The sequence below is a fragment of the Rhamphochromis longiceps genome, linkage group LG23 (assembly GCF_057381845.1).
Source record: "Rhamphochromis longiceps isolate RC_006_pf linkage group LG23, R_longiceps_female_GT1.1, whole genome shotgun sequence".
NCBI lineage: Eukaryota > Metazoa > Chordata > Actinopteri > Cichliformes > Cichlidae > Rhamphochromis > Rhamphochromis longiceps.
The window spans coordinates 19,010,156-19,026,722 of NC_140578.1; the positions used below are offsets into that span (position 1 = coordinate 19,010,156).

Consider the following 16,567-nt stretch of genomic DNA (forward strand, 5'->3'; position numbering starts at 1 on the left):
ATTATAGTACAATAACACTGTTGTAGAAGATGAGTGCACTCCACTTCCATATTGCTCATAGATATATAGACAGCTTTCCTGGACGAGTGATCCCCCCTCTGTTGGTCTACCTTTAAAGTTTTAGTGGTAATTAAGAAACATTTGCAGTTTGGATATATAACACACTGAAAATTTAGAACTAAAGCCACCAAAAAAATTGTTCCATTTTTTCTTTTTTCCATTTTTTTAAGATAATAAGGTTTTAACTTTGATTTGTGGAGATCTAAATCCTGAAAATTTCTTTAGCCTGGTGTTTGTCTCTCAGACTAACATGGAAGCAATAAATGTGAACCTTACCCCTGTACTCCCAGTACTTTCTAGTCCTCTCTCACATCTTTTGCGATGATGGCGCCAGTGTGTCCTGCAGGCCTTCTCCGCTGCTCTCTGCTGCTTCTTGCCCTTCTGCTTACATACTATTCAGGTGGCTTTGCATTGATTACCTATGACCGGCATACTTTCCTAAGTCTGCGGCCACCCTATACTTACGGGTCGCACTTTCATGGATCGGACCCGTGGGGCAATATAGGAGATACCACTCTGCCATGGACGGATCACCTCTCAGGAACATACTGCCGACCCCTGCCTCCTTCACGCAGGAGATGCTACAGGAAACGGGGCAAGCAGAGCGGTGTCCGTGTCCGCATTAAGGCTTACCTAAAGGCACATTTTGTAGCTGGCTTCGACGTCGATGTGGATGCTTTCTGCCTTCCCTCGACCTTCTGGGAGCAGTTTACCCTTAGGTTGTTCAGGCATCGATGGATTTGCCATGTTGAGTCACAGGCCTGCCCTGCCAACCCAGTGGTTTATTCACTGGCCCGGTGTTGGATTAGGGCTCCTAATGGGCTCCTTCCAACTGTCACTCGGCGTCTTTGACTCGGAGGCGCTATTAAATGTTAGGTCGCTGACGAATAAGACATTTATTGTGAGCGATCTTTTTACTGCTACAGGTTTGGATTTATTATTCATGACGGAAACATGGATTTGTCCTGGTGAGTCTTTTCCTTTTTCAGAGATTGTTCCTCCGAATTGTGCCTTTTTTAGCTCACCGAGACCTTCCTGCAGGGGGGCAGGACCTTCAGTGGTCTTTAGGAATAAATTCTGAGTACGACACCTGCCCTCCGCTATGTTCCCTAGCTTCGAAGCTCAAGTGCTGGAACTTGCTGGTCCCCCCCTGACTCTCTGTGTTGTGATTTACCGTCCCTCGAAATATAATAAGACTTTCATTAACGATTTTGCTGACCTTTTAGCATCTCTTTATTTAAATTATGATCGTGTTCTTATCACTGGCGATTTTAACATTCACATCCAGTGGGTTAATGCACCTACCCACTTCAAAGGACATACCCTTGATTTTTTCTTATGGACTGGACATCTGTATCAGGGACATCAGCAACATCGGAATCTCTGACCACTTCCCAGTCATCTTTGATGCTGTTATGCAAAATGGTCCAGGACTTTGAGGGTCCTCGACGTCTTGTGCGCATAATCAATCCTGTGACTGTGGCTGAATTTTTGGCTGCTTTCTCCAAATCTGTTTTTCCTGACATTGATCGTTCTACACCCTCTCCAGTTGATGATTTTGCTAACTCCTTCCTCTCTACATGCTCTTCTTTACTGGACGTTGTGGCCCCTATAAAGCTAAAACAGCTTAGAAGCTGCCCTCAACCATGGTTAAATGACTCTTTACATGCTTTACGATGCATTTGCTGCCAAGTTGAAAGGCGGTGGAAAAAAGATAAGCTCCAGGTGTCTTTTGACATCCTTCGCAGGACCCGCCTGGAATTATAGAAATCAGTTAGGCAGGTTTCCTGTCAGCTGTCATTACGGATAACAGTCACAATCCACATTTTTTTATTTAAAACCTTTAACTCATTGATTAATCCCTGTCCTGTAACGCCTAGACTGGCTTCCTTAGCACTTTGTGAAGAATTTTTAAATCATTTTACAGGCAGAATCTTATCTCTAAGAGTCTCGCACCCCCCTGTGATGAGTCAGGCGCCAGCTTTACGATGCTCCACTAACCTCAATCAGTTTTATCCAGTTTCACTCCCCACTCTCAGGGGTATAATTGATCACCTGAAAAACACAAACGCTGTTCATGACATCCTTCCATCTTGCATTATTAAAGATGGGTTTAACATTATCGGGCCCTGTATTTTATCTCTAATGAACCTGTCATTGTTACCGGGCTATGTTCCGGCTGCCTTTAAACACGCTGTAGTGCAACCTATACTCAAAAAGAGCTGCCTCGGTCAGAATGATCTCGCTAACTTTAGACCTATTTCCAAACTCCAATTTCTGTCTTAAGTCCTAGAGAAGATTGTTCACTCCCAACTCCAAACTTATTTGGATGCAAATAATATCGGGGAAAATTTTCAGTCGGGGTTTAAGCCACGCCACAGCACGGAAACAGCATTACTGAGAGTCTTTCATGACCTTCTCTCAATTGCTGACTCAGGGCGCCGTGTGGTCTTAGTTTTGCTTGATTTGTCCTCTGCTTTTGATTTGGTGGACCATAATGTCCTTCTAATGAGGCTTGAGCATCTGGTGGGCATCACGGGCAGTGCCCTTAAATGGTTTAAATCTTATCTATCAGAAAGGTCCTTTTCTGTCACGATGGCGACCTATGTAACAGTGTTTATGTGGCATTCCACTTGCCACAAATGTCAGTGTAATGGGGAAACAGCGCCCCCTATCGGTTTGGCTGGTTAGGTGAGGCTGGCTGCAGTAATCGCTGCCAGTCTGACGTAGCCATACGAGAGGTGAGTTGTATTGTTCCACACACAATGTAGCTAAGTAGTACAGACACATAAAAGATGTTTGATTAACTGATGGGCACCGAGTGTACTAAGGGCGCAGTGGACCAGCGTCCTTAAGATAGCGTCCAGCTATCTTAAGGATCTCCTCAGCTTTTATACCCCTAGGAGAGTGCTTAGATCAGCAGGTCAAATGCTCCTGGTGCGAACTAGATCCCGCCTTAAGACCAGAGGTGGCCGCACATTCGCCTCTGTTGCACCCTACCTCTGGAATAATCTTCCTCAAGCTATCCGCACATCTGATTCAATTCAATCTTTTAAATCTCGATTAAAAACGTTTTTATTTAGCCTTGCCTTCCCTGCCTCCTAGACCCTGCATTTTTAACTGTACTGTAACTTATCTTTTTTGATTTTATTAATGTTTTTATGTTTTAACCTTCAGCCTCTCGGCTCGTGTCTACTATGCCTGGTATCATTGGTTAGTTATGTCTCCCACCTGTTAGTATATTCCATTTGTACTTATTTTATTATTTTATTTACTTGTATTTATTACTGCTCTTATTTGGTTTCTGTGAAGCACTTTGGCATACACCTTGTTTTTAAATGTGCTATATAAATAAAATTATATTGTATTGTACTCCCAGTTACCTCTCAACCTTGATTACAAGTACTATTTTACCCTTTGATGGTATGAACATTTTCATTTGTCTGATTTAAATACTGAAAAATTTTCTAACTCTTCTCTCTCAGACTGAGACGGAGCTGTGGTTTCTTGCTGTTCCTCTGATGGTTTTTATTCAGCCTGCAGGGATGATTTCACACTGTGGGAACTCTGAGAACAGGAGCAGTAGTATATGGCTGAATGAATGACGCCCAGCTGTTCTGTTTTACCACAGCAGAGAAATCATTCTGCTGAGGGTGGTTGTAGTCTGAAGTGATCGCACCAGTGCGTCTGTTAATACCAATAATCACTCTGAATTTGTCACTGACTTTGTTCTGGTACCAGTATACAACTGCAGTGCTGCATTGGTCAGTTCCCCCACAGCTGAAGGAGACACTTTCTCCAGCTCTCCTGGTCAGAGTCAAATCATTTTGAATCAGCTCTGTGGCCACGGTAAACAGCGCTGCAGAGACACACATAGGTTAGTATGTCAACGTTTGTTACAGAGGGTGTGTTCTTGTTTGAATAAAATCACTCACCTGAGCTCAGGCAGCACAGAGCAGCAGCTTGGAGGAAAAACATTGTGTGCAGTGATGTTTCTTCAGCTGAATCTGAAGAGAAGTGGCACTGTGACAGAGCAGAGGCCAAACAAGTATTAATAAGATACTGTTTGAAATCATGTGACGAGGCTCACGTGATTTCAAACGGGTCCTCAAACCACCCTGCAGCTGAAGATCATACAGCTGCTGATTAACAAGTGATGCAGTCTTGTAATTTTTCCACTGAATCTGAGGCGTGAAGAAGAATAATCATCAGTGTGAAAGTCTGAAAACTGCTTGTTTAGCCATACGTGTAAACTACAGTGTCATAGAAAACATTTCTTCACACTATAACAACACAATAACATGTTTGTAGAAGATGTTTCAGTTCCACTTTTTATTTTCTTTACACATATGGATAATCGTTCCTGCATGAGTGATCTCTCTTCTGCCGATCTCTCTGTGGATTATTAGAGATGATTGATTTAATTTGAGGTGATTTCAGGAGTTCTGAAAAGTGTAACTTTGAAATATTATCATTAAAACCATCAACACTTTGTTTCTTTTTCTTCCTTTCTGTTAAGATAATAAGCAATTTGATTGAAAACCACTTTATTTAGTGGAAACATACTAGAGTAGAAAGCTTCCCACTGAGCTCTCGGCCTTCATTACAAATAGTCATTTCACTCTTTGCTGATATAAAGACTTCGATTTGTGTGATTTAAATGCTGAAATTTCTGTAACTCTGTTCTTGTGTCTCAGACTGAGATGGAGGTGAAAGATGTGAATGTGGGTTGTGGTTTCTTGCTTTTGCTCTGATGGTTTTTGTTCAGCCTGCAGGGATCATTTGTCACTGTGAGAACTTTTAGAGCAACAGCAATAGTAGGTGGCTGAATGAATGTCTTTAACTTTCTTTATCTCCAACTCCCAGCCGTCCTGTTTCTTTACAGCTGAGAAATCTTCTTCCTCGGGGTGGTTGTAGCCTTTAGTAACTGCACCATTTTTTGTGCTGATAGAAAGAAGCATTCTGAATGAATCTCTTGTGTCTTTCTTCTGGTACCAGTCTACAACTGCAGTGCTGCACTGGTCAGTTCCCCCACAGCTGAAGGAGACACTTTCTCCAGCTACCCTGGTCAGAGTTAAATCATTCTGTATCAGCTCTTCAGCCATAGTAACCATCGCTGTGGAGACACAGACAGGTTAGTCTTGGAGTTTGGTACAGATGTTGTGCTCTTGTTTGAATAAAATCACTCACCTGAACACAGACAGCACAGAGCAGCAGCTCGGAGGGAAAGCATCGTGTGCAGTGATGGTTTCTCTGGTGAACCTGGAGATAAGTAGAGCTCCAATGCAGCTGAGGCCAAACAAGGATGACTTATAAAATCACACAAGTACCACGTGTTTTCTAACAGATCCTCAAACCTCCCGTCAGACCCTGCAGGTGACAGATAACAGACAAGACTGCTACTGATCAACACTGAAGCTTCTGTGTGGTTTTAAACTGGTAAATAAGGCACAGGTAAACCTTGTGTTGTTATCCTGCAGATAAGGTAGAGACACTATTTACATTATAAGAAAAATAAGAATAGTCTCCTTTTAGGAGTTTGAGGATTGATTGATGGTGATTTATCCCCATCTGCTGGTGAAAAGGTTGCATTAAGTATCATCTTAATACTTCAATAATCACAGAGAAGCTTCATTGTATTACTAAAATTATTCACCCAGTGTGCTTCATACACATATGAACTTGAGTAACACTCCATTCTTAATCCATAGGGTTTAATATAATGTCTGCCCACCCTTTGTGGCTATAACAGGTTCAACTCTTAATGTAAGACTTTCCAAAAAAAAGGCATCTCAACATTGTCCGCACAAAAGAACAGCCATCCATTTGCTTATCCGTTTCAGGGTCGCGGGGGGCGCTGGAGCCTATCCCAGCTGTCATAGGGCTAGAGGCGGGGTACACCCTGGACAGGTCGCCAGTCTGTCACAGGGATAATACACAGAGACAGACAACCATTCGCGCTCACATTCACTCCCGCATTCACATCTATGGGAAATTTGGATTGATCAATTAACCTATCCCCACAAACTGCATGTCTTTGGACAGTGGGAGGAAGCCAGAGTACCCGGAGGGAACACGCGCAAACAAGGGGAGAACCAAAATGTTTTGGTATCCTGCAGCATTAAGAGTTCCTTTCACTGGAGCTAAGCACTTGGCACAAGCGTGATTTGTGAAGCACCTGACTTCACTAGCTGTTACAGGTAGGAGTTATGCACATGTCACTGCGGATCAGATCACCTGTGGATTATGTCCTCTGAAACCTCCCATTGATTGCTAGTATGTTTGTGTGGCATATGTTTAATTATTTTACTTGGTAGTAAACAATAGTGATGGACAAAGTGAGGTTTCGTGAGATACTGAAACAATTTAAACATTTGTGCTGGAATCGTGTTGAGGCCTCAAAACAATCCTAATGTCATAGTCCTTGGTTGGTGACCCAGTGTTTTGTGTTTTGAATTATTAATAGTCTTTGCTTTCATTATTATTTAGAATTTATAGTCTCTTGGTCTCATGTTTGATTACTCCCAGCTGTGCTCTCCTCCTGTGTCGCATTCCCTCGTTATCCCTCAGTGTATTTAAGCCCTGTGTCTTCCTCTGTTTGTTTGCTGGTTTGTATGTGTATCACCCGTGACATTTCCCATATTCATTGTGTTCCCTGTCTCAGGTTTTTATGTTTCAGTTCCAGGGGTCCGTTCTTCGTACCTTGCTTACTACATCCAAGATCAAATCATCGCGCCAACTTTGAGCTTGCTATTCCGGTTCTCCGAACACATCTGTTGTTGACGATTAGTACAGCTGGATGAAGTAATGTGAGATCGCTGGCTGGCTTAAAAGGGGCTACGCATCGATAGTAGAAACATTGATCGGCAACCCTTTGATTGGTCGGCGAAAATGTCGAATGCGCGCGCTCAGTATTTTTCGGCAGCAGAGCAAGAACTCTTGATTGAGGGATTTCAGGAGTTTCAGAGTTTAATTAAAACGCAAGGGAACACTGCAAAGGCTGCAAAAGCAAGGAGAGAGGGCTGGCAGAAAGTTGCTGACAAATCAAACTCGTAAGTAATTTAATAATAATAATAATAATAATGGATTGGATTTATATAGCACTTTTCAAGGCACCCAAAGCGCATGACAATGCCACTATTCAGTCACTCTCACATTCACACACTGGTGGAAGCAGCTACGGTTGTAGCCACAGCTGCCCTGGGGCAGACTGACAGAAGCCAGGCTGCCATATCGCGCCATCGGCCCCTCTGGCCAACACCAGTAGGCGGTAGAGTAAATTTATTATATCATATTATATTATATCACATTATATCCTCTTTCACATTAGAGCCACAACAGGACCCACTAGAACATGGGAACAAGTAAAAGTGAAATATAAGAATATTCTACAGAATGGTAATATTTATCACTTATATTGCTTTTAGTCTCTTGAAAAGAGACCCTGAAATAATCTGTTTGTTTGTTTATAACAGCAATCAAGAAAAGGGCAGAGCAGAAAAAGACAGGTGGTGGTCCTGCACCCCCTCGTCAACAAGTTGGTTAAGTAAATAATATCCTCACGGGAAAATCGATATCTCTCAATGAGCACACTGTCGCGCTGAGCTAAAGGATCCTGTCTGTCCCGCAATATACGCTGAATTCTGAGGACTCTCCTTATCAATCTTGCACCTTCCGCAATGGGTGGCTCGCGTATACGGACAGGACATGGCTGCGACAGACTTCCCAAATCCACCTTCACTTTTATAGCCGTGGTCTCTCATCTCGATTACACGAAGTAATTTATTATTACTACTCTAAAATATGAATTACATCTGAAATAATCAAATACATGAAATAGAATGATTAATAGTACATTTCCCTTTTTTTAGGAAATGACCTGTATGTATCTGTGTGAAATCAATAAAAGGATCAAATACTGCATTATCTTTAGTTACATTGATAATATTTATTTATGGAAAAACAGTGGAAAAATATCGCTGTTGCTTTCGTATACATGAAGCGGACATACCTGCGTGGCCGCGATCTAATCCTGTTTACATAAAGTAAACCTGCTCCCGAGCAGGTTTACGCTTACGGATCTGTTGCTATGACAGCAAGTCCTGGATGAGCTTCGGAGAACCGAACGATCCAGGATCACGCGAAATCGTCAACAATCAAATCCAGCTAACTAAGGCTACGTTCACACTGCAGGTCTTAATGCTCAATTCCGATTCTTTGATCAAATCCGATTTTTTTGTCTGCGTGTTCACACTACAAATAAAATGCGACAGCAAAGGCGCTCTAGTGTGAACGCTCAAAGCGGCCCGCATGCGCAAAAGAAGACTTCACACACAACGTGCTCTGTTTAGACCCAGAGCAAACAGTATTGTTTGACTGATGGCCGTTAATATAAAGGCTTCGGACTTTACGTTTCCCAATTTTTGCTTTAAGTTATTTTGTTATTTACATAATAATGTAAATAACCTAATAATGATCCTTATTGCTGTTTTAGAGAGGAGCGGTGCTTCAAATGATAGCTGCAGATTTCTGTCAGAATCTGCAGATTATACAGTACAAATAAAATGTTCACGTTTATCCAACGTTGTCTTCCCAACAGTTTCACTGACATCTACACTGGATGGCCAGGAAGCGTTCGCGATGTCTTATCGGGCGCTTCTCCGGCGCTGATAATTGGCGTCTGTCTTGTGTCGGTGACGTAAAAGACGGATTTAATGCGACATGACCGTTCAAACAGCAGTCGCTTTCTAAAACATCGGATATGTATCGGATTCAGTACCACATACGAAAGTGACCCAGATCGGATTTGAAAATATCGGATTTGCGCCGTTCACACTGTCATAGCATGATCGGATATGGGTCGCATAGGGTCAGAAAAATCGGATTTGATGCGCTTTCGCCTGCAGTGTGAACGTAGCCTTACTTAGTGAGGTACGAAGAACGGACCCCAGGTTTCTAGGTTCAGGTTTTTGTAGTGATGGCCAAATGAAGCTTTCTGAAGCATTGAAGCTTGTATTGAAAAACGGTTCATTACTCGAAGCTTTTCAACACAGTCCTCTCTGGTGACATCTGGTGGCCAAAAATACAAAGAGCAGCTTGAATCCACAAAATAAAACCAACTGCTTCATTATGATTGCTCACTCTACAGAGTGGAATTCTGTATGATATTGGGCCGCCGTTGTGTTGCTTTGAACGTGTATTTTGGGGGGTTAAAAAAATGTGGTTTATTTGTTTAATAAATAATTATGACCAGCAAATTTTCCTTGTTTAAACATGCACCATGGCGTGGTCTTTCTTTGCTTTTCACTTCTTGATGTTGGTAAATGCAATAATTGAAAAATACCACGTTACATATAATATATATATAATAATGTACAACACATTATGGAGTATGTTTCTGCTGTGAGGTCCTGCCTCCATGCACTTATGCAATTAATCGCAAGATGGGTGTATTTATCAATAATATTATATTAGGGAAATTTTCCTATATATATTTCTGACCTGGGGGTAGAATTGATTGTGAAATGGAAAATGCTTATGAACTTGCAAATTAAAAACATGATGCATTTAAAGTAGCCCTTTTTCATTTTTATTTAAGAAGAAAATTCGTTCCACTGTGCGATGGCCGAACCTGTTCCTTTTCGTTGAGATAATTTCTCCTGCATTAAGGAAAATCCCTTCACATGGCCCAGAGGAGGCTGGAGTGCAGAGAAACTGGTAGAGATGCAGTTATACAGAAACTATCAGCTAAAGAGAATAAATAAATTCAATTGCTGCACATTTGGCAGACTAACATTTTAAGATTAATTGAAAAATAAAAAAATATATATTTTTTAATATTAAATGTAACAAGTCAAATGGAAGTTTTTCTAAAGTTATTTGATGATATTTATATTATGAAAATCATATTTTTGACATTTTAAGTTTTTCCCGTTTTCAGATAAAATAAACACGCACAAAACAAAAGCAAACAGCCAAAACACAAAGCTGGAAAACCCACCCGATTGACGAAAATCAACTCAAAATTCTCCCACACAACAGAACCTCCTCTATTCCTCGCTGGCTCCAAATCTCTCAGTAGAATGATCAGTGGTTCGCTATCTGTCACCATCAAAACACTCTGCAAATCCTGCAAATGATTCATTTCCTTATAAACCATTGAATCAGATACCGAAGCAGTCACGCTCTAAATGAAGCTTCGGACGTCACTGATCACGTGACTCTGGCCAAACGAATCAAGCTTCGACACAGTGCTTCTGAAGCAGTGTGTTGATTTTTTTGACACACGCACCGGAGCGTCAGCTTCAAGTGGGCCATCACTAGGTTTTTGTTCTTTTGTATTATATTTGTAGGTGCTCCCACTTTAAGTTTTATTTAGTTTAGGTTTTATTCGTGCTCTGCTTTTGTTTGTTTCCTGTCCCCGCTGCAAATAAAAGCGTGTTCACAGTTAAGTTTGTTATCAATGTCTGCACTTGGGTCCTGTTTCTCTCCACTCCATACGTCTGCCAAGGCAGCCGTGACACTGAAACCATCTCCACAGTGATACATGCTGGCCAATTTGGAACAGGGCCTTCAGTACAACTTGAAGAGGCTGTTCTGTGAAACAATGATGCAGACAGGCAAAAGCTCCAAACAAAACTACTTATTACATCAGACTGTCAGTAATTATGAGAGAAATTCTAAAACATGGCCAGAAAAATATTGGGACTGCTAAAGACAACAAGCTGTGACTGTAGTGATCAGTGTGCTTCAGCAACATCCTCCCTCTGTGAACATTCATGATAGTCACAATAAATCCATTGATAAAGTCAAACATACAGAGAACAGACTGCTGTGTTCACTGTAATAACCACACAGGTTTACAGATGTTTGTTTGTTTTTTTTAGCTCAGTCGGTTTGTTTCTTCCTCACAGCCCTCAAACTTGGTTTGGTTGATTTTTAAGTTTTCTAAATGTCTGTGTCATCAACTTTGTTCTACACACTGGCAGAAAAGCTAGAAGCTGGCACAGTGTTAGGTTTTAATATATATATGGGGCACAAAAACCTAGTTCAATTGTGGTCATGTGACCTGGTATTTTGAACCAAGCTTCGGAGCAGTGTTTTTAATCCAGACTATCCCTCTCCCTCTCTGTTCTATACACTTCTCTGTCTAGTTATCACTTTATCTTTTTCTCTATATTTCTTCCTTAGTTTTCTCTCACTTATTAATTAATCTTTGTGAACATATATTGTGTAATGAATAGAAACACATTCCTTCTCTTACAGTAAGATTTTTCTCTGTCTCTGATATGTACCTTTGTGAAACAAACACATTGCAATGTGGAGAGAACATCGCAGTGAAACACCAGGACCATTTCTGAATTGTGGACACCGCCTTTACAACACAGACAAAGAACATATCACAAACTCTTACATGTTGGCCCCTCTCACGGGGGGGCTATACCTCCTCCCTCACAGAGAGAATTATGACCTTGTTTTCTGCTTAGCCTTCACCTAAGGATTTACATCCCTGATAAGCAGAAAGAGTCTCACTATCTGTTGATGTCTCCCATTACAATGACCTCACTGTGTTAACTTTCCACATGCATGTAAACTAGTGACAGGAGTGCTCTTACTATGGTAAAGTGAGAAAGTGATATTACTGTAACTAATGTGATATAATTATATATATGTGATTAATATATGAGAAAAGAAATCTGCCACCACAATATCATTTAGAGAAAGAAAAGGAGAAGCTAGCTTGAATACAAGAATATACAAATATACGTAAAAACAGCACAGAAATGATAAGTGACAAAAAGGCTGACGTCCTAGAATAACATGTACTTCCTTGTGGTGCATGCTGGGTTTTTTTCCTGCTGCCTAACAGTGTAAACCAGAGACAAACCAGAGAAACTGTTACAGCCCTGTTGAATCTGCTGTGTGAGGCTGTGTCCTGCTGCTCTTTCTAACTCACTCAGATAACAATTCTCCTGACTCCACTCAGCAATCAGCACTGAGGGCAAAGCTGGTGAGTTCTTTGTAATATCCTGCTGATTTATCTATTTATTTATTTTTATTTAATGAACGTTATCCCTGGGGCGCAGGGTGGCTGTGGCTACAATGTAGCTTGCCATCACCAGTGTGTGAATGTGTGTGTGAATGGGTGGATGACTAGATGTGTAAAGCACTTTGGGGTCCTTAGGGACTAGTAAAGCGCTATATATAAATACAGGCCATTTACCATTTGTTTTCTGATTCTTGTCTGTAGTTCAGTTTTTCATCAATGAAAAGCAAATAAAATGTATAGTTGTAGAAAGAAAACAATAGCGGCACTAACACACATGATAAAACATGAATCAAAAATGTCAAATAATTTGATTTATTTATATCCATTTTGAAAAAATAGAAAAGTCTTGGAATGTGTATATATTTTTTTCTCTCTATTTTAAATAACCCCAAACTCATTTTTATGTGATTCTTGTTTTCAGTGAGCTTAATAACAAAGCTGATATGTTTGAAGTTTTTAAAACACATTTTAAAGGTGTCAAAATTGTTGGTCATGAGCAGAAATGTTGCTGAAACAGTTCAGAGCTGTTTCTACATTGAAATATGTGAATTTATCCTTGAGGTGAACAGGTCAGGATATTTCCTAAAGCTGGGGAAAAAAAAAGAAACAGCCTAAAACACTAACTGGTAAGACAACAGGAAGTAGTTATTTAAAGGTAATGCACAGTGAATGTTTCATCTCAGATACTTCAGTGGGTGATTCCATCATGCTACTTCACTATGCATGGCACTGCAAAGAAATCTGTGTTTCAAGTGGAACAGTTCCCTTATTTTGCTGATCTTCTTGCTTTCGTTTCTCATTAAAGTTTTACATCTCTTTCCTGTCACGAACTTTAAGGAAATGCGAGCGTTTATTGTGGCTAAAAACAAAAAAATAAGCCAAATGAAGGAAATAACCAGGGGGGAAACTAACATAAAACTCGAACCAGGAAAACTAAGTACATGAAAGCTGGAATGCCTGGAACAGAGAGCAGGGAATGGAACACGCAGACTAAGACATACTTGACTCTGTCATAATTGTCTTTTCTTCTGTAAATGCTGATTGTATGATGCATTACAGGAAGTCTGGGTCTGAGTGGGAAGCTATAGCTTTACAGCACAACCACGCCTTGTGGAAAAGTTGAGACTTTTTTTTTTTTTGCCTGTCCCATTTGGTTCTTTAGCCATCAGAATTGTTGTCTGAAGACCAACAAGGATACCCAATGGATTTACTTTGCCAAATGGATCATCGTGGCATTGCCGTATTGGTCCATTTGGTCGATCTTTGTTTTTATTATTTATTATATTTTATTTTCAGATGTTACAGACGGGACAGACATGAGTGAGGGATAGGAAAGGGAGAAAGAAAGAGGAAGGAAAGGAAAAACAGAAGGGGAGAGGGACAGTGAGAAAGGGGGGGAGAAAAAAAATAAATAAAAATCTCCTGGATCACCTGTTGAGAGAAAAATAGAAAACAAGCAAAAAAAAAACAAAGCAACATACTAAACACAACACCATCGCATTAATCTAGCTAAGTGTAAACAGCAGTAAATACTAAATATTCAATGTTGTTGTGCAGCACGCAGGACAGATGTGCCTCGAAGTAGCAGCCAAGAAAGGTGTAATTTGGGTCTACGAGCAGTGAACACCCGTGTGCATACCTGTGTGGATCAGCGCGCTTGTATTCCAAAGGTTTCTCCATGTAACGATCTGCTAGGGAGTGTGGGGGGGGCCACAGCCCCGTCCTCCAGGGTGTGAAGCGGGTATGGAGGAGATCAAAACTCCAGACATCCAGAGGCCCCCAGAACACAAGAGACCAAGGAAGACCAACAGAGGGGCAGCCGCGCCACTGTTCCAGTAAGAGCTGAGGAGAGTCCCAGATGAGGGTTCACTCAGCAGCCGCGGAGCAGAAGCCAGGGGGAGTTGCAGTGACGCGCCCATGAGCTCCACCGGCCCCCAGCTGTGCCTGAGTGACCGAGCCCCAGGCCGAGAGGCCGGGGGCACCCCACCTCCGAAGGGGCCCGAGTGAGCCCCAGGCTCCAGGCCCCGATAAGCGGCCGCCAAGGAGTGAGCCGGTGTGTACCTGGACGCCCACCCCCAGACACAAAGAACCACCAACGCACCGACACCTGAGGGAGTCCGCCACCGGCAGGGGAAGTGGTGGTGGGTGGAGATAGGCCTCCAAACCTTGGAGGGCCTGAGGTGTCCCCAGAGAGGTGGCGTCTGATACCCAACCTGACATATAGACACAGACATACAGGCACACACAGACACAAACATTCATTCCCACCCTCATGCTCTCTCATGTGCACTTACTCCACACTCAACCAACGTGGAGACAGACATAAAGAGATGCTGTACACACGATCACACTCCCCAAGCGTACTCTACAAACCGGGTCTAGGTTGAGACTCTTAACTGAGGATGCATAAATCTAGAGCTGGGCGATAGAACGATAACCATATGTATTGCGATATAACTTTTACTCGATAGAGAAATTAAGCTATCGCGATAGACCTCGCCACTCTTGTCCTCTTAAAAAAAAAAAAAAAAAAAAAAAAAGGTCAGCCGATCCAAATTCAGTAGCGCAGAGCCGAACCAATCACAGCCGCAGCGTCACGTCGCGTGACTTGGTACGTACAGCACAAGTGCCAAGCCGCACGTGGGTTTGTTTGGGAAGCAGCCAGCGGGTAATGGAGCCAGCGCGTAATGGAGGAAATGAGTGTGCCGACTAGAAAAATCAACCGAGCGTGACCGAAGGTTACAGAAGAGAAAACAGATGATGGTTCCAATGCCGGAGAGATTGTCGAACGGAAGAGCCATAGAAGTTCCGTAGTGTGAAGGTATTTCGGCTATTTCAAGTCTGACAAAAAACAGAGTAGCGTGCACTGTAAATTGTGCCGAAAGCAAGTCTGTAAATACAATAAACTGGTGCATGCGTCACACTGTGCGCCACGTTATTGTTTCAGTGAAATGAATTTCTACAATACTGTTACTGTTAATTCTACTCTCTGCAGTGTTTAAATGCTTACATATACACACAGTTACTGTCCGTCCACACATACGACTCTGTTCTGCTTCTATGCCCCAGCTTTGTTTACTTTTTCCCACCGAGGCTTCTAGACTTCTGATTGACCAACATTTCTGCACGGTTAGGAATTTAGCGCCACCTGCTGCTTTGGCATGTTCATAGCAGCGTTTTCCTTCATTTCTGCCTTTATGTGTGGACGGGATTATTTTTTAAAACGAAAACGGAAAATCTCCGTTTTCAAGAATACCCGTGTACGTGTGGACGTAGCCTCAGTCTCTGACTGGAAGCGCTAATTCGTCATTCGGCTTTTGTCAGACTAAAGTAACTGTTAAAACTGTTTGAAAAGCTAAGCTATACAACAAGGAGAGATTGAGAATTTCCTTTTAGTTCTCAGTTTATTTGATACTGACAAAAGTTAGTTTTGTCTGTTCTTCTGTAAAACAAACTAAGATTTATTTTTAGAATTAATACTTTGTTTCTAAGTGGAATTGACAATTTAGTCTGTTTTGTTTGTTCTATTTTGAAACTTAAACGCTTTAGCGGCTGCCTTTTGTGTAGTTTACAATATTTGCCTTTATTTATCTGAAAAAGTCTCATGTTCCTTAAGTACATCTACCCTGTTGAACTTATTATGGGAAATAAATATTTAAATAAAAACAAGCTGCTGATTATTTCACATTTTACTTGTGAGCAACGGCACATTTAAATCTTACAAATATAGTTATTTGGCTTATATCGTGATAGATATCGTTATCGCCTGAAATGAAAAAAACATATCGTGATATGAAAAAATCTCATATCGCCCAGCTCTACATAAATCTGACATTTAGATCAGATATCGACCAAATCCTGACTAGAATATCTGAATTTAATATTGGTAACCAGGGGCGATTTTAGCCCATTTTTGAATGAATCAAATCACCCCCAAAGATTTCTTACTTTTTTGACTTTTTTTTGACAATATTTGCTGTTTGTGTGACACACTTCTAAAAATATAAAAAGCAAAAAAAAAAAACTGTACTTGTTTGAGACATAACATTTTAACAACGGTTAAAACAATGGTTAGCTTCAGCTCGCCTCTCCCCTACTCTGGCTCTAGCACCGTTGCTGCCAGAGCGATGGTGGCTGAGACGCAGCAGAGCGGAGGTGTAAGTGCCTGGCTTAAAACAGGACATATTAGCTGCATTTAACCTTCAGTTACTCTTTATATAGTTGGTAGGAGTCAGACCATGTTTCTTTTTAGCTGAAAAACATTACACCAGGTAACCTGCTGTGTTGAAAACTTGTTTTCTGACAATGTTTGCTACCCTACAATCCGTCCTGTTCTGTAGTAAATTCAGCAACATTTCATTGTCCTGTTGCTCCCATTGAAATTTATACAGCCTATTTAAAATCTAAAACGTAGCCTACTGTTGTTACCACTGTCCTGTTAGAAATGGATACTAACTA

At 41.4% G+C, this 16,567-nt stretch overlaps 1 protein-coding gene across 1 annotated transcript in view; it reads left to right on the forward strand.

The window, feature by feature from the left end:
- LOC146641742 (uncharacterized) overlaps window positions 1–16,567 on the forward strand; it is a 68,641-nt gene that overhangs the window by 3,581 nt on the left and 48,493 nt on the right. The window lies entirely within an intron of this gene.